Genomic DNA, 24,387 nt, shown 5'->3' with positions numbered 1-24,387 from the left:
AACTTGTTAATCTCAATACTCCTCTTCGAGTCGTGAAAAGACACACACGTTTATAATAATTGCTTCTCTTCGAGAGCAATTAAACGAAATTTCATAGCTCGGATCATTAAAAATAGCATCAAAAGTAGCAGCATAAAATGTGTAAACCCAAAAGATGAGATGATTAACGTAAATCCCAGCGACAGTCTTGTGTATGACGCCGTTGGCCGAATAATTGAAACATAATAGTTAAAACTCAACATTTCATTTATACCGAAGTTTATATCACAAGTGCGCACTTTACCAGTATTTATAATTGCTCTTCAATGTAAATCCTTTGAACCAAATTCTTTAAATATGAAGACATACCCGGCAGATTGCCGGAAAATAGTCGCCGTTGATTCCAATAAGCACCCATTGGGATTGAAAGAATAGAAGATAATGAAAAAATAAAGATTTTTGTACAAAAACATTTTTTAAGTCCAATTTATTTTGATGGCATTTCGTAGTTGAACATACTTCTGTTTCTTAGAGAGAGGCTACAGGGGCTACTATCAATACCAATAAGTATTTGAGATGATAATTAAGACTTATATGAACGACGTTCAAACAGCGGGCATCTAAAATTGGGCTTTATGGGTTTATCCCGTTTCTATTTCTGACTTCAAATTTTATACTGATTCTGTTCAATTTGAATTGCTTTGCTGAGCAACTGATGTTCAAAATCACTTTTAGCAGAATGAGAGAAGAGAGAAACTAGCCTAGAAAAGTCAAAAAGATTTCACACAAAATGTTGAAAAAGCGGCAAAATGAGGTAAAGCGAAACATTTTTTTTGTTCCACGAAGTAAAAACATAGCAGGACAAGTCCTAACGTACAATTCAAAGAATTTTCATTGACTAGACAAACATTTAGACATAAAAGGTTTATGAGTGGATTGGAAAAACCATTTCTGAAAAAAATCAGGTAAAAAAAACAGAAAACCAATATCAAACTGCCGCATGTAAACAAAAAACCACTAGCGAGAAACAGAAATCTGGTTCAAACAAAAAACTAGGCCTAAAATGAACTATTAATGGATTGGGAAAACCATTTGGAAAAAACTCCGATCAAAACTCAGAATAAAAAAAAAGTAAAAATCAAAGAGAAATTGCCGCATGTGAACAAAAAACCACTGGCGAGAAAGCGAATGTTTGTTCAAACACCGTTTTCTCACTCTACATTAAATTTAGAGCGAAAAAATTTCACGCCGCAAAACCACTCGCTTTTTCGCTCCATTTCCTGTTTCGGCGTGGCCAAAATCACCACTCCAATTTGACTTCAAAAATCATGAAAATGTGTGAACAGATCTTAAAAAAAAACAGAGCCCCAATACAATTCAAATCCTTTGAATTGTAAAAAAAATAGGAGCGCTATAATAGCCGGCTGAGAAGATGAGGGCGTCTATTAAAAAAATGTTCGTCATCTATTCGATCAAAAACTTTCCTTAAGCAATGTTATTTTTATAAGGGCCATTTTTGACCCAAAAAAAATGTTTACTATAATTGAACTCGCAACCAAAAAGAAATTTTAGAGCCAATTTTTAAAGTTAGCTTTTTATTGTTCCGTATATTAGCCTTTCTTGCGCTTTTCAATGAATAAGTAAACTTAAAATTAACAAACTAAAATAATTCTGCCATTATGCTTACTTGTGCAGTTGATGTTGCTACCATCCAAACTTTCGTATCCAATCAGACAGTGGCACAGGTGTGTTGGGTTGGAATTGTTGGCAACTTTGTTTTCGCACTCGGTGTTATCTCCACAAATATCAGGGAATCGTACACACTCATTTATGTCTAAATATGGAAATATTGGAAACTTGCTTTTATAATTATTCAGACAGAAAGTTCCAAACATTAATGTGATCACTTATGGTTAAATAACAGCATCTGAAACCCACTAAGTATTGACTATCGGAAGCTCATGATTTTCCCAAATATTGTTTGAGGACAAACAGTCACTATTTTGACTCAACCGTTCCAAAGAAGAAGACTCAACCGTTCCGAGCGACCAAATTAGCCTATGAGTACCTGTACATGCCCATTTTCAGACCTCAAATTATGAAAAAAACTTTAAAATTTAATATGGGGCAATGTCATATAACAGATTGACTATAAATACATATAGATGCTATATTATTCAAATACATTCTAAACTAATTTATAATTAACCAATTTGTTATAGTTGTGCTAAAGTTTTTCATGTGTCGACTCTAGTCTTTTCACGCCACTTTTGGTTGAGCACAGTCTTTTAGTGCCATTTTTTGGCCAGTTATAGCCTTTTCATGAGCTGAGATCTAAATATGGGTAATTTTCTTCATTGTTCCGACCCCACTCGTGGGGGGAGGAACTATATACTCAAATGGATTTTTTTTTCTTCAGACAATTTTGGCCGATCGATATATTCATCGTAGAGAAATGTGAGTGGTATTATTAAAAAGCTCATCCATCGTAGAATTCGAAATTAAAAGTTTATATTGAGTTTCGTTGTTTTCGAGGAGTTATCGAGGTTTAAAGTGAACAGGGGGTATTTGGTTCACTTTTGTTCACTTTTACCGTAATTTTTATTCGAATTAATATTTTTTCTATGAAGTTTAATTCAAAATTAAATTTCTGCCACAAATTAAGTCAATTTGGTGTTAATAATAGACAAAAGGCGATAAAAAGGACTAGTTTTGGTCTCATAGGGAAGTTTACTATAAAAAAATTGAGTTCTTTGAGAGCTCTTCTTTTTTAGAACATTTTGCATACTTTTTTTGTTGTTTCAAGTCACCTAGAGACTAGTCACCTTTCATATCCAAGTTCCGTTAATGACAAACCTCATTTACAATCAAATGAAGCTCAATGAACAAAAAATCAAAACAAAACAAAACACAAGTATCATTAAAAAGCTCGTCCAGCGTAGAGTTCAAAATTAAAAAGATCTTTTTGAATTTCGTTTTTTTTCTAGGAGTTATCGAGGATTGAAGTTTTATGTGAACACGGGATATTTGGCATGAATTTGTTCAATTTTAGTGTACGTTCTTCAAGTGTTTTGAAATTACATTTCACTCCATAAAATGAATCAATTTTCTCTTCCTAATAGGCAAGAGTCGATAAAAAAGAACAGTTCTGGTCTCATAGGGAAGTTCACTAAATAAAAAAAATCTTTATTTAGATAACTTTTAATTTTTTTTGTTCCTTTTTAAGTCAGCAAGAGATTAGTCACTTTTCATATCGAGGTTCCGTTTATGACGAATCTAATTTACAGTCAAACGAAGCCTAAAGAACAAGTTCTCCGTTTTCAAGGATTTGCTCATATTTTTTTGGCTTCAACTCTGACTTTTCGTAACTTTAATTGAAATTTTGATTTTCTTTTTGAGGTTTCATTAGTTTTTTGGAGTCCTATGGCATACATTCATCGCAAAAAAGTGCAATTTATTCCGTAATGAGTATTAAGTGAACCTATCTAGTGCTGTGAGGGGACAGCTAATGACTGTTAAGACTTTAAAAATAAATTTCGGAAAAACTTTTTTAAGTAATAACCAATCATAAGCCTATTTCCGTGAACGGAAAGTCAGTGTCAGTAATGAGAGGACCTCTATCTTTCCTATATCAAACAAAACTAATCTGGTTAGCGGTTTTATCTTCTAATTATTCAGTATATGACTTCAATGCAACAAGATTTCAAAAAATTTTTTAAAATTTTTTGTTATTTTTCTGGTTTCTTTTGAAAGAATATAGCACAATCCTGATAATGATAGCTCCCATTGGCTTAAAGAAGACCTTGGATAGACCATAGAATAAGTTATCAGAGAAAAGCTAATGGTTTCAATGGCTTCGACACTTTCTCCTCTACTGAATTTTTGGTTTTTGCTTGTTTTTGTTGTTGTTTTCATAGTTATAAGGCCTATTTTGATGTCTTATTGATTACCTATGCATATTAAACATCATTGTCTTTTTATCAGGGCATGTCTTAGCGTATATATTGACTTCTGTTGAAACCTATTGAATTTAATGTTTGTTAAGACTTTAAAACGGATTTTTCGAAACTTTTTTGAACCCTAACAATTTTCTTTTATTTTATTTTCGTGATTTGTTGGTCAGCCCCAGTATTGACTGGTCCCCTTACTTGCTATTGTAACTAGAAACTATTCTGGTTAGCAGTTTTATCTTCTACCTGTTAGTTTTACGACTCCAATGCCACGAGTTTCCATAACTTTTTTAAAATTTTTGCATACTTCTTTCTTTTTTTTGTTTCCTTTACAAATTTTATCACATTATCCTAATAATGAGAGTTCCCATGATCTTAGGAAAGGCGTTCAACGAATCATGGATAAAGTTTTCAGAGAAGAGCTCATCGTTTAAATTGCTTCAACACTTTCTCGCAATTTTCTACTGAATTTTTTGCCTGTAATTGTTGTTGTTTTCATAGTTATTGACTTGTTGTATTGTCTTATTGATAACTTATGAATGACAAACATCCTTGTCTCAGCAAGGCATAATTAGGCGTATTTATTGGCTTCCGTTGAAAGCTATTGATTTTAATGGCGTTGATACCACGAGTTTCCTCAAAAATTTGGTAGTTCTAATTTATTTATTCAAATTTAATGGTTTTTCGAAGTCATATTGTTAAAAAAGAAGACTCCCAATCCTGTTAAAAAATTAATTGAAAATAGAAAAGCTTCTTCTGAAAAGTTCATTTTTTAATGCCTTCGACACTATTCTCGCTCAATTTTTTTTTCTTGAATTTGCTACTATTGCCTGTTTTTTTTGTTCTTTACGTTGCCATAGATAGCAAAAACGGTCCTATAAGCTTGTAATTGAAGATTGATTGAATAAATTTACCCGTAGCAGTCAGTTTATAGCGAATAGTCGTAAAATTTATGTTAAACATTTTCAAAAATTTTCCAATCTTTTCAGTTTTTGTTTTTCTTTTCGTCCAATCGTAACACATTTTCATCATTGAGAGGTCCCATCCAATTTCTTGTATTTCAGACAATAACGTATCTTCTGATGTTATGTCGTCACTGATGTATTGTTTGTTGGATGAAATGCGTTGCCTAATGAACAAGTTCTCCGTTTTCAAGGATTTGCTCATATTTTTTTGGCTTCAACTCTGATTTTCGTAACTTTAATTGAAATTTTGATTTTCTTTTTGAGGTTTCATTAGTTTTTTGGAGTCCTATGGCATACATTCATCGCAAAAAAGTGCAATTTATTCCGTAATGAGTATTAAGTGAACCTATCTAGTGCTGTGAGGGGACAGCTAATGACTGTTAAGACTTTAAAAATAAATTTCGGAAAAACTTTTTTAAGTAATAACCAATCATAAGCTTATTTCCGTGAACGGAAAGTCAGTGTCAGTAATGAGAGGACCTCTATCTTCGCTCAATTTTTTTCTTGAATTTGCTATTATTGCCTGTTTCTTTTTGTTCTTTACGTTGCCATAGACAGCAAAAACGGTCCTATAAGCTTGTAATTGAAGATTGATTGAATAAATTTACCCGTAGCAGTCAGTTTATAGCGAATAGTCGTAAAATTTATGTTAAACATTTTCAAAAATTTTCCAATCTTTTCAGTTTTTGTTTTTCTTTTCGTCCAATCGTAACACATTTGCATCATTGAGAGGTCCCATCCAATTTCTTGTATTTCAGACAATAACGTATCTTCTGATGTTATGTCGTCACTGATGTATTGTTTGTTGGATGAAATGCGTTTTCATAAACGTTTTTTGAGAGGTCAATTTTTGTGTTTTTTTCTTCTTTCAGCACAATCGCGTAATGACATCTCAATGGTTTTCAAATATGGCCCAAGTGAACTTATTTCATCTCTTAAAAAAAATCGTTTAGCTGAATTGGTATAAATAACAATTGAATTAAAAATAAGTTACTCGGATAATAGCGAATGATTTTAATTGTATCAATAATTTTTGTTTTCGCATATCGTTTGTAATTTTTTGAGTTTTTCTTCATCTTTAGTCCATTTCTACGACTGAGTCTAACTAAAAACAGGTTCTCGTGGTTTCTTAATGAATTTTTAGTAAATTCATCAAGGATTGTTTGGTTAAAAGCTAATTTCTTGGTTTAAAAGATGTTGATTAATTTTTGAAATTCGCCTCATTATCCGTTCTCTTTGTCGACTTGTTGCCTAGTCTCATTATGGAAATTTTCCATCTGCTGTATAGTTAGGAAAAAGTAAATTTGTGTAGTCAAGGTTATATCAGACTGCGTGTTGACATTGTTACCAGGTGCTTTCAAGTTTACATATTGAGTTTTTGCCATGAAATTTCTGTTTTTGCTTATTTTGTTGTTTTTTCTCGTAACTTCTTTAATGGCAGATCTCAGATCTCGTTAGCGCTGTAATGAGGCATGGCATGGTGTAATTCAATTAGTAGTTAGGTTGTGTAATGGTTTTTTAGAACTCAAACATCTATTTTTGTTATCTCTTCATTTGGTTGACAATTAAGTCAAAATGTAGATGAGCTCGGGTCGGAACATCATGTGCGAACGCACATTAACGAGACTCCTTGTTATAATTTATAGCCAAAGCTCCTACCGATGCAGTCTTCATGAGATCCCAACAATGATTCGAATCCGTTCCAGCAAGTGCAGTTGTATGTAGCATCCAGGTTCTCACACGAAGAGTAGGATCCGCAAATGCCCTCATCACATTCGTTTATATCTGAAATGTTCTATTTCAATGCAGTTCTTAATAGTCAAAAGTTTTATCAAGGAAGTATTATTAGCAGTGCTTTTTTGCGCATGAAGAAATCCGCAAGATATATTAACCAAAGTACCGGAAAAAGTTATACTTTTGTCTTAGTATTTGTCTGTCTGGAGACGCTCAAACTTTTGGAGCACTATCAAACCCGTTATATTTTTCTCATCCAATTACCTTGTACCAATTTCCAATTTTTGGAAACAGGTAAAATATGAACAAAATTTGTTGACGCAAAACGCCATCACACCGCACAACGATATCACGAAGCTTTCAGTCTTCAATAAAAAAAAACATTGAATTCCAAAATGTTACACACCTTAAAAGTGTCAACAAAATGGCAATGTGCAATGTACAAAATCTAAAATACATAAAACAATAAGAATATATTTTATTTACAACGTTTGGAATACTAAAAATATTTAAAAAAATTATATTGGATAATTAGGAAATTAAAAACAATGAAAGCTTAAAAAAGGTCCCTCAACAAATCTCTGTACTCCCGTGCCTTTGGGTCCTTCAGATATTCCTTGAAATAGAATTCTTTCAAAAAACCTTTGATGTTTTTAACCTTATCAAGTTTTTGTCTTTGTTCATATGGAACTTCATTGTACAATTTCATGGCTTGCAGCATCAATATTTATCGAGGAATTCCGAATTAATTTTCATAGCCGGATAAATTTTTCCCGTTCTCGCATTTTGCTTACAATTGGAGGTTTGCAATTCATTGTTGTTACTAAAAGCTGGTAATTGTTTCCTAACATATTTCATGAAAAATACCATACATCGATATTTGAGAAGGAATTCAACAGGCATGATTCTGTTTTTTATTTTTAAATCAGTCGAGCGATCAAACATTTTTTCTTTTGAAACACACTTTTATTCCCCAATTAAATTGTTTTTCTAATGTTATCATGAGATTTTTTCTGATACCAACAAGCACAAGAGATGAGTATTGAATGTGACTTAAAACAAGCGCGTTCAATAGTGTTACTCTAGTTTTTATAGGAAAACAGTTCCTTATATCTTTCAAGATTTTGATGCTGCACGCCATTCTGGAGAGCATTCTTTTGATCTCTTCTTTAAAGTTTATTTTGTTGTCTAGTATTATTCCTAGATATCTTACCGACGACGATTCTCCTATGTTCACATCGTTAACCTTGAGATGAGACGGAGTTCGTGCTTTTTTTGATGGAGCAAACACGATATATGCAGTCTTCTTATTGTTCATCATTAATTCTTATTGTTCATCATTAATTCTTATTGTTCATCATTAATAAATTATTGTTCATCATCAATTTTGCCAGTTTAGTTCATAATTTTTTTTTGAATTTTTTCAAGCAAAATTTGATACTGAGACACGTCATATATGTGAGAGACTCAACAGATTTTGCATTAATGTAAATGACAGATTCAAACAACGACTGGTGTAAGGGTTGTATTGGTTTAGATATCTTGAGGCTGAAGGAGTATTTGTTGTTATTGTTCACATTTTCCGTAAATTTAAGCAAATTTTTGCCAATGTTGCTGAAAAATATGTTATAAAATATAACTAAAGATGGTAACGAACAAAAATGGCATGAAATAAGATTTTTTAGTCAACTTTGTTTAAATATCACCGACAGAAGCTAGTTTAACTTGTGCATCCTTTCGAGAATGTTCTTGAATCAAAACTCTGTCCGCTTTTTCTTGCTAATTCAAATCGATAATGATGCAAAATGCATCATTTAATTTTGATATTTGAGGTTTTTGTCAAATTTTACACATCTATGATATTTGGACAAATTGCATGTTCCTAATGGTCGAAGAGCAAAAGCAAGGCTAGATTAGGTCTAATCATTTTTTCGAAACTAAAAGTCGTATTGAAATCAGTCGAAGACTTCTTAAAAGTTTTTTCGCATTTTTTAACGTTATTTACAGAAAAGAACAACTCCAGTCAAAACCTACTAATGACATCTTCGATTTGGTTTCTAATGAGTTTCATGGAAACCTATCTACTGGAAAGCCTATGTCCGTTTTGAATTTTTATATTAATTTTTTTCGGAAAATAAACAATGGATTATTGAGCTCAGCGACTTTCTCTTTTTGTATGGTCAAAATTTATCTTTCAGTCATCAAAGACAGGTCACCTGCTTCGATGCTACAAATTTTCACAGCAATTTTTCGATTTTGGACCTTTTTCAATCTTGAGGTCTTTTTTTTTGGTCTTGTCACAAATATGACCAGCCAGATATCAGATTATAGACGCTTAACATGAAAACACTTTTGAAGATATCAGTTTTTATTGAAAAAATTATGTTTCAACTGCTTCGACACCGTCTGCTAGCAGAATTGAAAGGAATTTTTGTTGTATTTTTTGTGGTTCTTTTTGTAATCGCTAAAAAATTTTGGATAACCTCTGGATAAATTCCTGCCTCCTGTGCAAAGAAAACTATTTACTGATTTGCGTGGATAGCTTTAATTTTTTATGACTTTGAAATCAAATGTTTTTGAAAAACATGTGAACGTGTTTTTTTAAAAATTTGCTCAGTTTGTCTAATTGATACCTAGTCTAAGTACCTACAGTTAACATAGCAGGTTATCGTTGTTGAGGAAAAGCAAAATTGAACATATCTGAGGTTTTTAGCGCTTTATTTTTTTCTAACGGCTTCAATACCGGTTTCTCGCAAAAAAATACTTTATTTTTTATTTTTGTCTATTTATCTTTTTTGGAGACGTAAGAAAGACATATCCTAAGAAATTACATATCTCAATTGTTTTTCTTTTTAGAAACAAAAAAAAAGCTATTTAATGTTTTCAGTTGATAGATAATGCTTTTATGACTTTGGAATCAGCTGTTTTTGAAAAGATAAAAATGTTTTTCTTAATTTTTCCCTTTTTGTTTTTTACCTCTTGTTGCCTAGTGTGATTGTTCTGAGATCACATATCTCATTATGGCGTTCAAAGGAGGTGGGAAAATAAAGCATGTTTTAACGGAACAATTTATGATTTGAACTGCTTCAACGCAGTGTTTTGCAAATTTTTATGGAGTTTTTGTTTTGCAGCTGAAATTGTCCTTTACATTGACGTATGATTGAACTTTAACATTTCTATAGATTTCAATTGATAACTAATGATTTTCATTAATAATAATTTTGTTTTCTAAAGAAAACTTTATCTTTGACGTCGTTTACTTTTTTTGTTTACTTGTTACCCATCCCCGCTAAGAGTGCTCCCAAGTTGTTTTTCTAGTGACGCTATTGGACTTTGTCATCAAAAATTCTTTTTAAAAAGACATTGAATTTTAATGTAATTTTTTGTTGTTGTTTTTTTGGCAGCAATATACCAAATATTTTGAACACTATTTGAACTTTTGAAAGTGTTCTTTCTCTTCCTGATTTGGTAGAGAATGAAGCCAAAAATGTGGATGAACGGGGTCAAAATTCTTCTTGTGCGAATGCACATTACTGTGCTTCCTTATTTTCTGCAGATTACAGCATATTTAAAGCCAAGAATTGGCCAGCTGTGCGTCTGTCTATTTCAATCTACTAGATCAAAATTAAAAAAAAACCCATAACACTATCAATACAGTTGAAAAGTGACAAATTGCATAGAGGCGCAATTGAATAAACATAGCCGGCAGATTGCCGGAAAATAGCCGCGATAGAAGCTTGGGCCTTCTATGACTTGAAATAACTAAATAGATTAGATAGACAGATCGACCACCAGTCCTTTAATAGACCACTAGACTTTTTGCGTTATATTTGGACTGTCATTTTTATGAGACACATAAGCTCTATAAGGAGAGAGCCCTAATAGGGTTTTTCAAAATTACGATCTTTTCCGTTTGTGCCCCCTCAGCTCAGTGGGCGCATATTATTTGCACCCCTCAGATGCACGTGAAATAATTTTTACATATTGTCTTACTATATAATGGCACGTGCTCTGTAACTGGGGGGCGGATAACGTAATCCGGGCACAAACGGAGAAGATCTCAAATTTGATATTCAAAATCAAAAACTCAAGACTCTATTAATCAAGAATTAGGGCATATATGCTTGGCACAACGTAGATGCACACTATTGATCTTTAACAAGTAATTGATCATAAAATTTAAAATTCTATAAGTGAGTTCAGAAGTCATTTTTTTAGAGAGGTAAGTCATTGAAAAAGTCAATCCCAAGAAGTCAGGGTAAGACGAAACAAAAACCTGTTAGACGAAGTAAAAAACATAGCGGGACAAGTCCCGAAATACAATTCAAGGAATTGAAAGAAAAACTTAGAAGTACCTGACCAGCAGAACAATTAAACAATGCCAGCCAAAACACAAACGAAGTCATCGCAAAAAATTAAGAAGCTAAAACAATCAAACTAAACAAAAATATACTCATTGCTAAAACTCTTGAACCTTTTACCCCAAACGCCAAAATTGACCCCTTTAAATATAATTATTTTAAAAAAATGTTCAACGCCAATTTTGAGATTGGTCCAGTTTTATATCTGCAAGACCTGAAAAAAAATTATAGACCCCTGAAGATCGATTAACTCAAAATGACCCAAAAAATTAAGATGAAATCAATCGCAAATTTTAAGGAAAAATTGCCGAAAAATGTGATATTAATATCTTCAGAATCATATCTGAGTCTCTAGAGGCTATCCAAAGATCGAGAGACAATAATTTTTAGAAAAAAATTTACATATCCAAAAAAACAGAAATTCTTTCTATTACAATGTTTATAATCATTCAGTTGCCCCTAACAACTATTTAATAATATAACATCGAACCCTGCATGGGGTTAGCTGTCTACAGGGGCAAGAAAAACTGAATAAGAGAAAAATGTTTTGAAAAAATGCAAATTTTATACAAAAATTTCTAAAATTCGAAAAGTTATATTGTTGAAAACAAGTTCATTGAAACTAACAATCATGCAGTAACTTTTTATCAGACCATGTAATAGGTTTTCTGGCACGTGAGAATGGAGAAAAATCAAAAATTGACAAAAAGTTTAGGAAACCTTAAAAAAAATTGCAGATTTCATCAAAATAATGCTAAAATTCGGGACACTAAAATGTTGAAATCCAATTCATTGTTACTAGAAACTATGCAGTGCCGTATTATCAACCCTTAATATAGATTCCCTGGCCCCTGATGCGAGAAAAACTCAAAAAATGACAAACAATTTTCAAAAAACTTATAGCAAAAAAGGTCATAACAAGTAATTTTGTCTCGCAGTCCTTTATCAACTTTTAAAAATTTCTACCTAAGGCTAATCAAACAAAAAAAACTTAAAAATACAGAAAAAAACAAGAAAAATTGTACAATTTTGAGCCCAAAGACTCCTAAAAATAACATTTCAACCCTAAATGAAGGCCATCCCAGCAGATGCACCACTCTAAGCACTTGAAGGACTACTAAAACTCAGGTTGAGCCTCTAAAGAAACTTACTTACCGCTGGGCTTTACCTGTTTAACCCGTTTTGAAAGATGAGAGTCATTGAAAAATGTGAGAACACATCTTAAAAACATAGCAGGACAAGTCCTGAAATACAATTCAAAGAATTGATTGAAAAACTCTGACGTACTCTACCTGACCAGCAGATCAATCGAACAATACCAGCCAGATTACAAACAAATTCATCTCAAAAAAATTAGAAAGTAAAAGAATCAAAACTAAACAAAAATACACTCATTGCTAAAACTCTTGAAGCTTTTAAACCCAAGGCAAATTTTTTCCCTTTAGAAAAACTTATTTCAAAAAAATCTTCAAAACTAATTTTCGTTTCTGAAATCGGTCCAGTATTATATCTGCAAGACCTGAAAATCGTTCATTGGCCCTTGAAGATCGATTAACTCGAAAATGACCAAAAAATTTAAGAAAAGAAATCAATTGCAAATTCTAAGGAAATGTTGCTAAAAATTGTGATTTAAATATTTTCAGAATCATTTCTATGTCTCTAGAGGCTATCCAATGTTTATAATCATTCAGTTGCCCCTAGCAACTATTTAGTAACATACTATCAAACCCTGGATGAGGTTACCTGGCTACTGAGTCAAGAAAAAATAAATAAAATGAAAAGTTTCGAAAAAACTTGAAAAAAAATGCAAATTTTATCAAAAAACTTCTATAAGTCAAAAGGTTAATTTGTTGAAAACAAATCCACTGAAACCTAAAATAATGCAGTACCCTATTATCAGAACGTGCAAACTGTTTCCTCACGCTTGAGAATGGACGAATATCAAAAACTGGCAAACACTTTAGGAATCCTTAAAAAAATTGCAGATTTTATAAAAAAAAAATGCCTAAATTCGAGACATTTAAATGTAAAGAACCATTCCATTGTTACTAGAAACTAACTACGGCCCTATTATCAACCCCTAATATAGATTCTCTGGCCCCTGAAGCTGAAAAAACTCAATAAATGACAAACAATTTTCAAAAAATTTGAAAAAGTTGAAAAAATTGCAAAAATTGTTATAATTTTGCGGGTTTGTGTTTCTAGTACTAAAACATATAGCTCAAAAAAAGGTCATAACAACTAATTTTGTCTCGCAAAAGTCCTTCATTAACTTTTGAAAAATTCTACCTAAGGCTGATTAAACAAAAAAATAAAAATACCAAAAAAAAAAACAAGAAAAATTGCACCATTTTGAGACCAAAAACTCCTAAACTTGACTTTTTAACCTTAAATTAAGGCAATCCCAGTAGCTGCACCACTATAAGCACTTGAAGGACTACTAAAAATCAGATTGCGCCTCTAATGAAACTAAATGCCCGCTGGGCTTTACCTGTTTATCCCGTTTTGAAAGAGCAAATTCATTGAAAAATGTGTGAACACATCTTAAAAAACATAGCAGGACAAGTACTGAAATACAAATCAAAAAATTGAACGGAACACTCAAACTTACTCTACCTGAAGAGCAGATCAATCGAAAAATACCAGCCATATTATATACAAATACATCAAAAAATTTAGAAACTAAAAGAATCAAAACTAAACAAAAACATACTCATTGCTAAAACTCTTGAAGCTTTTAAACCCATGGCAAAGATTTTCCCTTTAAAAATACCTATTTCAAGCATATGCTCAAAACAATTTTTCGCTTTTGAAATCAGTCCAGTATTATATCTGCAAGACCTGAAAAACTGTTCATTGGCCCTTGAAGATCGATTAACTCGAAATTGACCAAAAAATTTAAGAAAAGAAATCAATTGCAAATTATAAGGAATTGTTGCTAAAAATCATGATATAAATATCTTCAAAATCATTTCTGTGTCTCTAGAGGCTATCCAGTATCCCAATTACAACCTTTAAAAAACTCAAGGCTCATAGATCGATAGGCAATAATTTTTAGAAAAAATTTCAAACTTCAAAAAATAGAAATTCGTTCTGATAAAATGTTGAAAACCATTCAATTGCCCCCTAGCAACTATTTAAAAACATACTATAAAACCCTGGATGAGGCTACCTGGCTACTGAGGCAAGAAAAAATAAATAAAATAAAAAGGTTTTAAAAAACTTGAAAAAAATTGCAAATTTTATAAAAAAACTTCTAAAAGTCGAAAGGTTAATTTGTTGAAAACAAATCCATTGAAGCTGAAAACCATGCAGTAACCTATTATCAGAACTTGGAATATGTTTTCTCGCACTTGAGAATGAACGAATATCAAAAACTGACAAAAAATTCAGGAAACATAAAAAATTGCAGATTTTATCAAAAAAAATGCTAAAATTCGAGACATTTGAATCTTAAAAACCGTACCATTGTTACTAGAAACTATGCAGTGCCGCCCTATTAACAAACCTCAAAGAAGATTGCTTGGCCCCTGAATCTAGAAAAACAGAAAAATGACAAAAAATTTCAAAAACCTGAAAAAATGCTAATTTTGTCAAAAAAAAATGCTAAAACTTGTCATATTCAAAAGTTGAAACCGATTCGATGGCTTATTATCCAACCCCTGATGAGGTTTTTTGGCCCCTGGGGGACTTAAAAAACTTGAATAATGACAAAAAAATATGAAACAAATTGCAAGTTCTGTCAAAAAATGCTAAAATTCATGATGCCAGAAAAATGAAAACCATTCCATTACCACTAGAAACTAAGTAGTAACCTATCATCAAACCCTTTATCAACCCCTAGGAGGAGGTTTTTTGACACCTAGGGCTAAAAAGACTCAAAAAGTGACAAAAATTATCAAAGAAACTGAAAAAAATCGCAAACATTAGTATCATTTTGCGTGTTTGTGTTTGTAGTACCGAAACATATAGCTCATAAAATGGTCATAACAAACAATTTTGTCTCGCAAAATGCCTTCATCAACTTTTAAAAATCTCAACCTAAGACTAATCAAACAAAAACTCAAAAAATCAGAAAAAAAAACATGAAAAATTGCACCATTTTGAGCCCAAAAACTCCTAAAAATGACCATTTAAAGCTGGGTTTTACCTGTTTATCCCGTTTTGAAAGATCAAAGTCATTGAAAAATGTGTGAACACATCTTAAAAAAAACACAGCGCCCCAATACAATTCAACATCTTTGAAATGCAAAAAAGGAGCGCTATAATAGCCGCCTGGAATTGAGGACGCGGCTATTAAAAAGCCAATCTAATGTTCCATTGTTAGTAACTAAATAGAATTAAAGCGAGTAATGTACATCAAAATGCGTCATTTTTCTTAGCCAATCAGAATCGAGTATTTAAATACGCATAGAAATCGTTCCAATTTACGTACAAAGCTCGGAAAAAGTGCAATTAACATAATTTCAAGTAAATCTAATCTTAAGACCTATCAAATAAGACATGATTCGGCTCAATATTTTTCGGCTTTTTGGATGCATTGGTACAAAATGGAGACTGGCATTGAACTAATGCGTTATTAGACAAAATACCGGCCAAATGAGCATTAAAAAATCTTGCCGTCTAATTTCACTTGTTACAAGGAACGTGATGTTGCTATGATCGTTAATTGATACGTTGACTTATTGATCTTTGCTTATGACAGAGTTGAATTGAAACCTATCGGTAGACTGTATTGACCTTTTTACAGCTACAATATTGGTACCGCGCCCTAAGCGGAAATTGGCGTTTAGTCTAATTGTTGTTATAAAATTGTTACAAAAGTTACAATTGAATCGCCCCTCTCGCCACTAGTAATTGTGAAATTAAATAATCGGTCAATTGAAAAAGATAAAAATAACTCGGAAACAGCTGACATAGCAATTACGAGATCCAAACGGGACAACAGTTTGGATGTGGGGTTGTCTGTTGCAGTGTTATTTGTTAACGAATCGATGTTTTCATAAAGAGGGCGGTGCTGTGATCGTTCACTGACAACTGGGGGGACTAGTGGAATGTCTGTGCTGCTCCTGCGTGTATCTGAAAGACTATTGCGACCTAGAACAGGAGAACAGGAGAACAGGTGCTTGGCCATTGCGAGCCAGTGAAAACGACAACGACTGTGTCACATTTTGGGCCCAAGATTGAAGCGATTCCGAGTACAATATGAGAAGGCACGATTCAGACTGTCCCCGTTGTCACCTGATGTACAATCTTGGACAGGTTCACGGCTAGCATCTCCACAAAAAAAAAACTGTAAGACGGAACAAAAAAATACTTTAATATTTCGCAGTAAATTCATAATTCTAACAAAAATTTAGACGGCAAGAAACCCATCCCAGAATTTTTTTTTCGATATTGCATGGGGTAGTAATATAACTACTCTTTGTAAAAAAAAAAAAAATAGGTTTGGAACCCCCGCAAACCTAATTTTTGAGACGCAAAAACATCGATTTTGAAAATTTTTGGCCGAATTTTCGAAAACTTGTAAAAAAGATCAAGTCGGTTCGTATATCAAAACATTACCTCTGATATAGAGAAAACCGAGAAAACATTATGCTAAATTGTTCAATTTTGAAAAATTTTGGTCAATTTTGATGCAATTCTGAAAACTTTAGAAAATCAATACCGAATATTGATAAAACCGTATATTCAAGCTTAAAACCGTCCATTTTACTGGATTACCGTTCCGTAATCAAGAAATTGCGAAATATTGACCAAAATTTGAAAAAATTGGACAAATGCATCAAATTTTGACAAATTTGTTAAAAAAAAAAAAATTCCAGCAAGAAGGTTCGCTAATTGAGTGAAGCTCATTACACAGAAAAAGTTGTGAAAATTTTCACAACCTCCGGCCTACAAAAAATTATCGAATTCCCATAATTTTTTTCGCCGCTCGTTTATGTACCGTTTTTGTCCGCGTTCTTTTCGTTCTTTAACTTTACAATTCTCCGTTTTCCGTTTTTGTTTTCAATAACGTCGCTCTCCCAAAACTTCGCTTTTCGTTTCCTTCGCTATTTTTCCCATTTTCGATGTAGTATGTCATATGTGATGAAGTATGTTGTTGTTTTTGCTGTAGTATGTTGAGTATGCTAGTATGCTGGTTTGTTGTTTAGGTCTTATAGCTTTCTAGGGTGTGACTTAAGTTTATTCTCGAGTTACGGCTGGCTTGTCCTGGACTTTTTCAACTTTACTAATTTACTAGCCCCCCTGTTGTAGTATATTAGTTTTTGCTGCTGTATGTTTGCGTGTAACTGTATGATTGTTAGTTGGTTTGGTTTGTTGCCTTCTAGGGTGTGACTTAAGTTTATTCTGGAGTTACGGCTAGATTGTTTCTTCACTTTTCCAGCTTTCATAGACTACAAAAGCGCTGCATATTAATTAATATTTGCTGTATTTTGTTTAATATTGTTGGTATGCTGATCGGATGTTTAGGTTTGATTATTGCTAGGGTGTGACTTAAGTTTATTCTGGAGTTACGGCTAGTAATTTTTTTGCTCTTTTCATCCTTTTAGTATACTATTGTTTGCCGTAATTTAGTTTGTTATTTTCATATGTAAAGCCCCATAATGACTTGTGCTAGTTTGTCTCTTGCAGTAGCATCTCTCCTTCTTCCTAGGGTGTGACTTAAGTTTGTTCTGGAGTTACGGCTAGTTTGTTTGGTTGAGTTTGCTGCTTTGGTCTGCTAGCATAGTGGTTCCCGACCTCCCCGCTCGCTGCTTAACCGTCTCCTGCCCGTTCCGACCCGCCTTTCCGTTTCTTTGCGCGCTACTCGCTCGTCCGTTGTGTCCGTCTCGTTTCCCGTTTCTTCGTGCGTCGCTCGTTCAGCGTTTCCGTCCCGTCCGTTGCGTCGCCCGTTTACTACCCGCGTTTTTGCCAGTTCCGTTCCGTTCCCTGTTGCGTTGCGCGCCGATCGCCCGTCCTTCCCGCCCCGTCCGCTTCACTTCCCGTTTCGTCGTGCTTCGTCCACTCAGTCCTCTTTCCCCGGTTTCCTGTGTTCCTGTATAGTCTCACGTTGCTTTCAAGCACATTAGACGCACTCTATAATTTGTTAATCACTTTCGCCGAGTAATTCATTACTCGGTAACTTCTTTTCTGCTCTTCGACGTCTTGATTATCAGGTCGTCGTCATTTGGGTTCGGTATAGCCCTCATTCCACGTGTTTGGTTGAAAGTTACTCTACATTGATAAATTGGCCACTTCAATATCATGACCGAACAGCAAGAGAAATTGAAAAAGCTCTTCAATGCAAGATCTAATCTAGAATCTGAGTTATGTAACATCCATAAGGACATCACAGATGCCATAGATCGTCAAGACAGGAGGGTTAAAGTTGAACGCTTGGTTTCTAAGTTAAAGGATGTCTTCAGTAAACTGGTGCATAAGAATGAAGAACTATTTGACTTAGCCAGTAAAGCGGAGAACCCAGATTCAATTTACCCTGTCCTTGAGCAATGGTTGGATGATGTAACCAAGAACAATGATAAATTCTTGCTTGCGGCTAGAAGCTATATTGACTCAGTTGCTGACCGAGACACCGTATGTGAGGGCGCTAATCTTCAAGGCCAATCTAAGAGAAGTTCACGCCGAACAACATCATCAATGTCTAGCCAGCGTAAACATGAATTTCTCATTGCAAAACTAAAACGCGAAGAGGCCGAGAAACAAGAACAAGCTGCCATGCGCCTCGCTAAACAAAAACACGAAATTGCCATGAGAAAAAAGGAGCTTGAAATACAAATGGAACAGATGGCACTTCAAGAATTGGAGGAAGACCACCGCCAGCGTGTTGCAGCAGCTAAATTAGATGAGGCTGATTTAATGGATAATCATTCATTGTTTAGTCACCACTCAAGTGAACTGAATTTGTTTAAAGATAGGGGATCAGATAGAAGTCAGGGACTTGTTCAGGATTGGGTAAATTCGTTTCCAGCAGGTAATTCAAGTGAGTTAAACTTTTCTCGTCCTGGTTCAGCAACCGCCGACCCTCCTGTTAAAGATACTTCCCCTAGTAATCCTCCAGAAAACCCAAGTCATGTTGCCGATAACTTACATCATCTTGAAATGCTTTCTCAGTACACACGGCCAGGAGTTGCAATTTCTGTTGCCCAGCAGGAAGCTTTATATCGGGAATATCTCCAGGCTCAACTGCAGCAATCACTCATTGATCAAAGAGTCGAGCAGGCACATAGTCCCTCAGGCAGTGGTAAGGTGAACCAAGTATCAGTCGACGTACAAAATGTTGCACTTCCACCACTTCAGCCACCTATGCAACCTCCCCGGCCACCGTCACCCGCTATTGCACCAACGAACGCCATCTTTGTACCTGATTTTTCAACAAACCCACAAATAAATCAATTCTTTGGTCCAAAAAGCTCCAGTGTGCCTTGTCAATTACATATGTCAATGCCTCATGTTCCGCAACAACAGAATCCACCTCAAAGTAACATTCAACACCAAACACAAGTCCCTATTGCCCATTCCCCGCATAATGTCCCTCCACCTCTAAACCCACTCGTGAACCCGCCACCCGTAATCCCGCCTCAACAATTATTAAATCCTCAGCCTCCCGTGATTCCGTCGCCCATTCCAGCGAGCACAGCAACATACTTACCCGTCCCCAACATTCCACAACAAAACATTGTCCATTCACCTCAAACCCGCCTGGTACCGTGTCCTACAGCACAAAGACCTCCCCAGAACTGTAACCTTGATCTAAACTTGTGGAGTTTTCCACAGAATAAACCCCCAAACGTAAACCAGGCGACAAATAATGCTACCGCCTACAAAAATGTTCAACCGTACCTACCCCCAAGCACAGCTAACCCCACCATCAGCCATCCCATCTTGCAAATGAGTGCACAACATAATCCAAAAAGCAACTACGCAGCTAACTGTAGCATCCCTGTTAACCCCTTTAGTACAACTACTAACATCGTGCCACCTTTCGTCACGCCGGTTATACATCCAACATACGGGCATACTGCTCCGATACCATTGTGTTGGGGTGGCCCACCGCATCCCACGCCTCCAGCGCCAGCATCTGAAAATGCAAGCTTGATTAAGGCATTCACTGACGCCTTATCTAGCAAGAGGAATGACCCACTACCCGAATGGAAGTTGTCACAATACAGTGGGGATCCTCTACAGTGGCACGAATGGTATGGTCAATTTAAAAGCGCAATTGACTCTCAGTCCTTAACTGATGATGTAAAATTGACATACCTTAAGACCCTCGTAACAGGTAAAGCTAAAACAACTATAGCTGAGTTCGCCTACTGCGGCGCAATGTACAAAGACGCACTGAGGACCTTAGAACGTAAATTTGGCCAACCACAGGCGGTTGTAAGTGCACATTTGGACAAACTCAACAGCTTTCCACCACTGAAGATGCACAATAGCGATAACATCATTAACTACTCGGGGTGCATTTCAAGTCTTGTCGGGGTATTTAAATCGCTGTCATATGATTCGGATTTAAAGAGTGCTGCGCTTCTCAACACTGCCGTACAGAAGCTACCACCCAACATGAAGGAGTCATGGTCACTCTTCACGGTCAAAAAGCATTGGGTGAAACCTACTCTTCTTGATTTCAACGATTGGTTAAAAGAGAAGGCCGAAGCGCACGATTTAATGAAGAATACCGCAACTAAAGCAAGGACTGAGGATACCAACAACTCAGTAACAAGATCAAAAGTTGCTTCAAAGGCATTTGCTGCAAATACGCAACAGAAGAGTAACCCTAAGCCGCAACAAAGATCTCCGTCAACATCAATCTCTAGTTGCATTGTATGCAAAGGCAGCCACCGGTTGTGGGAATGTCGTGTCTTTAAGGAAAAGACCCCCACGCAGAGAGCCAAGGTCGTGGCTGAGGCAAAGCTCTGTTTCTCTTGTTTGCGTGATAAACACATGTTTAGGCAATGCCCAAGTCCCCGTAAATGTAGGAAAGATGGTTGCAACAGCTCCCATAACACCTTACTTCATGGAGCTGAAAGAGTTTTTCCAGCTAAACCCTCAACAAACAACAACATCGATACTTCGAAGTCGAACGCAGGTACAAGTAGGCCATCTACGGGTCAACAGCAACCAAGCAAAACAACCACTTTGTCTTCCGTGACGGATGTTAAAGGCCTCCTTCAGGTCACGGAACTGAAACTTACTAATTCTTCTGGTGCCAATACTACGGCGTTGGTTTTATGCGATACCGCCTGCAGTAACTCTTGGGTGTCCGATAGTCTCGCAGCCAGACTCGGTTTGCAGGGTACCGCATTAAAACTGACCGTCAAGGGTATAAACACGGAAGAACTCATAGACACAAAGGTGGTTCAATTGACTGTGACACCTCACAAAGATCAAGACTTCGAAGCATTTACCGTACGTCCCTACGTGAGGGAAACATTAAACGTAGGTTCCGACATCATTGACGTGAAGTCCATGCAGGAAACGTACCCACATTTGGCAGTTCTAGATCCAGTAAGATATAGCTATGGAGAAATTGAGATGATACTTGGACAGGATGTCTACCATGCCATCCGCCCGTTAGAGTATTTTTCAGCCGACGAAAAGTGCTCACCGTTCGCTGTCCGCTTGCCCATAGGTTGGGTTTTAAGTGGCCCACTCCCGTCAAGTTCAAGTTTAGTCTCGGTGTGTTTCAAAGCCAATATTGAACAGGATTTTGAATTAGCTTGTCAGGTTAAATCTTGGTATGATATGGAATCGTACGGCGCGTTCAAGCAAGTTGACCCACGATCCGCAGCGGATGCTCGCGCGCAGGAAATACTTGAAACAACAACCTTCCATAACGGCCAAAGATACGATGTCGGTATGTTATGGGCTGATGACAACACCCAGCTCCCGAATAACTACTTTTCTTCACTGGTACAGCTCAAGTCTCTCGAAAAGCGGCTATCGAGAGATACATCATTGAAAAAAACTTATGCTAATACCATCCGTGAAGACTTGGAAAAAGGTTACTTGGTTACAGTCCCTGATGCTCACAAGGTAGAGCAACGGTCGGATAGAGAGTGGTACCTACCACACCATCCCGTAATCAATCCGAACAAACCGGGAAAAGTGCGTAGGGTATTAAATGGTGCAGCAAAGTTCCACGGTACTTCTTTGAATAAATCTTTGCTCACTGGCCCCGACCTGCTCCAAAACCTAATCCACGTACTACTTAGGTTCCGTCAACATCAGTTTGCCGTGTCCGCAGATATCGAGGGTATGTTCCTCCAAGTGGGTGTCCCTGATTGGGACCAGCCATCACTGCGTTTTTTGTGGCGGGAGGACCCCACAACAAATGTTGTAGTGTATCAATACACGCGCCATATATTCGGGGCTAAAGACTCGCCCACATGCGCTAACTATGCACTGCAACGCACGGCCCGAGACAATGTTAATCAGTACCCGGAAGCAGCCAAAGCCGTCCTAGAAAACTTCTACATGGACGATTACTTGGATTCGGTGGAGTCACCTGAGAGGGCTCTCAAAATATCGAAGGAGTTGGTACATCTTCTCCATCTAGGTGGGTTTAAGCTTACTAAGTTTCTAAGCAATGTACCAAATCTGGCTGATAGAATTGATGGGTCAACTCAGTCTACCGAACCAAAAGTAATTGCCTCATCTAAGGAGGATTCTTCGCACGTGCTTGGGTTGAAATGGGATCACAACAATGATACTCTAGTTGTGAGTCGGGGTACCTCCAGTACAGTAACTAAGTCTTTAACACAACGCTTGGTATTGAGCCTAGTGTCTAAGGTGTTCGATCCCATCGGCCTAGTGGCACCATTTACTGTTGGTGCCCGATTGTTACTAAAGGACATCTGGCGTGTCAGCGGGCAGCATTGGGATGAAGAATTACCAAAAGACACTGTTGAAAGGTTCCTCGAATGGAGTGTAGAACTACCCAAACTTGCCGCAATCACTATACCAAGGAGCTACTTTTCTGGAAACTTTGAACACCTGGAACTACACATGTTTGGCGATAGTTCACAAGAAGTTTTCAGTGCCGTTGCATTTCTCCGAGCTCGAGTAACTACTTCGAGTGGGCCCCAAACGGAGCTTGCGTTTGTCCTGGGTAAAGCTCGCGTAGCACCTATGAAGGTCATGACTGTTCCAAAGCTGGAATTACAGGCAGCGCTACTGGCCGCTCGATTGAAACAAGATATCTGTCGAGCTCTCACAGTAAAAGTCAACAGGGTTTTCATGTGGACCGACAGCACTACTGTCTTGCAATGGCTTAACTCTGCAACCAAGCACCCAATATTTATTGCAAACCGTGTTTGCGAGATTTTAGAACACACTAGCGTTGACGAATGGAACCACGTTGCCTCAAGCAATAATCCAGCAGATGCCGGTACTCGTGGTATGTCCGCTGAGGTTTTGCAATCAAGTAGCTGGGTGAGGGGTCCAGATTTCTTAAGAACCAAGGAATTCCCGTTCGAACCAAGCATCGAAGTAGTTAAAAACATCAAACTTGGTATAGTAACCAAGGAAACTGACGAAACCAATACATCATTGGCCACATCCGTAACCAAGTCAACTAAGGAACCGCCCCCGCAACTAATTCCCTTCGATAAGTACAGTTCTTATCAGAAGTTGCTACGGATAACAGCGTACGCACTCCGCTTGTTACCTTCTCACGAATGTTACCGTAACGTCGATGGTAGCATCATAGACCCCACGGAGCTTGACGAAGCCGAGCGTCATCTCCAGTATCTTGTGCAAGGGGAGTCATTCAATGCAGAGAGAAAAGATCTTCTCGAAAACAAACCCGTTAAACGGAGTAGCCGTATTGCCCCGTTTTCTCCCTTTATTGGGCCAAATCGTCTAATCCGATCGGCAGGCCGCATCAAGCGGTTGGTCGAAGTTGACTTTGATGTAAAACATCCTATCGTTCTGGACGCACGCCATGCGTTTGTAAAGTTGTTCCTCAGGCACACGCACGTCAAACATCATCATCAAGGTATTGATTACCTGCGGGCAAAAGTACAAGAACGTTATACTATCCTTAAATTACGTTCCTCACTACGTTCCATTAAATCTAACTGCCTTACGTGCAGGATGTTCCGCGCTGCCACTATTCAACCCATCATGGCTGATCTCCCAGTAGAAAGACTTGCATACCAGTCTCCTCCCTTCACGAACACCGGAGTCGACTACTTTGGCCCGTTTTACGTTACTGTACGTAGGACTACCGAGAAGAGGTGGGGTTTCCTCTTCACATGCTTAACTACTCGTGCCGTTCATGTCGAAATCGTTCCTTCCATGGACGCCAGTTCGTGTGTAATGGGAGTGGAGCGGTTCGTCTCCCGTCGGGGTACACCAGCCATTATTTGGTCAGACAATGGCACTAACTTT

General features: G+C 36.4%; 1 long non-coding RNA gene across 1 annotated transcript in view; it reads right to left on the bottom strand.

The window, feature by feature from the left end:
* Positions 1-1,590: 1,590 nt before the first annotated feature.
* LOC142354913 (uncharacterized) overlaps positions 1,591-24,387 on the bottom strand; it is a 32,582-nt gene continuing 9,785 nt past the window's right edge. Inside the window, exons 3-4 of the long non-coding RNA XR_012761136.1 lie at positions 6,554-6,679; positions 1,591-1,813 (exon numbers count right to left, since the gene is read on the bottom strand). This is a non-coding gene — a long non-coding RNA (uncharacterized LOC142354913). The remainder of the gene's footprint in view (positions 1,814-6,553; positions 6,680-24,387) is intronic.

The sequence above is a fragment of the Convolutriloba macropyga genome, unplaced genomic scaffold (genome assembly GCF_964194025.1).
Source record: "Convolutriloba macropyga unplaced genomic scaffold, txConMacr16.3 SCAFFOLD_1699, whole genome shotgun sequence".
Taxonomy (NCBI): Eukaryota; Metazoa; Xenacoelomorpha; order Acoela; family Convolutidae; genus Convolutriloba; species Convolutriloba macropyga.
This window is presented reverse-complemented; position numbering and strand designations above follow the sequence as displayed.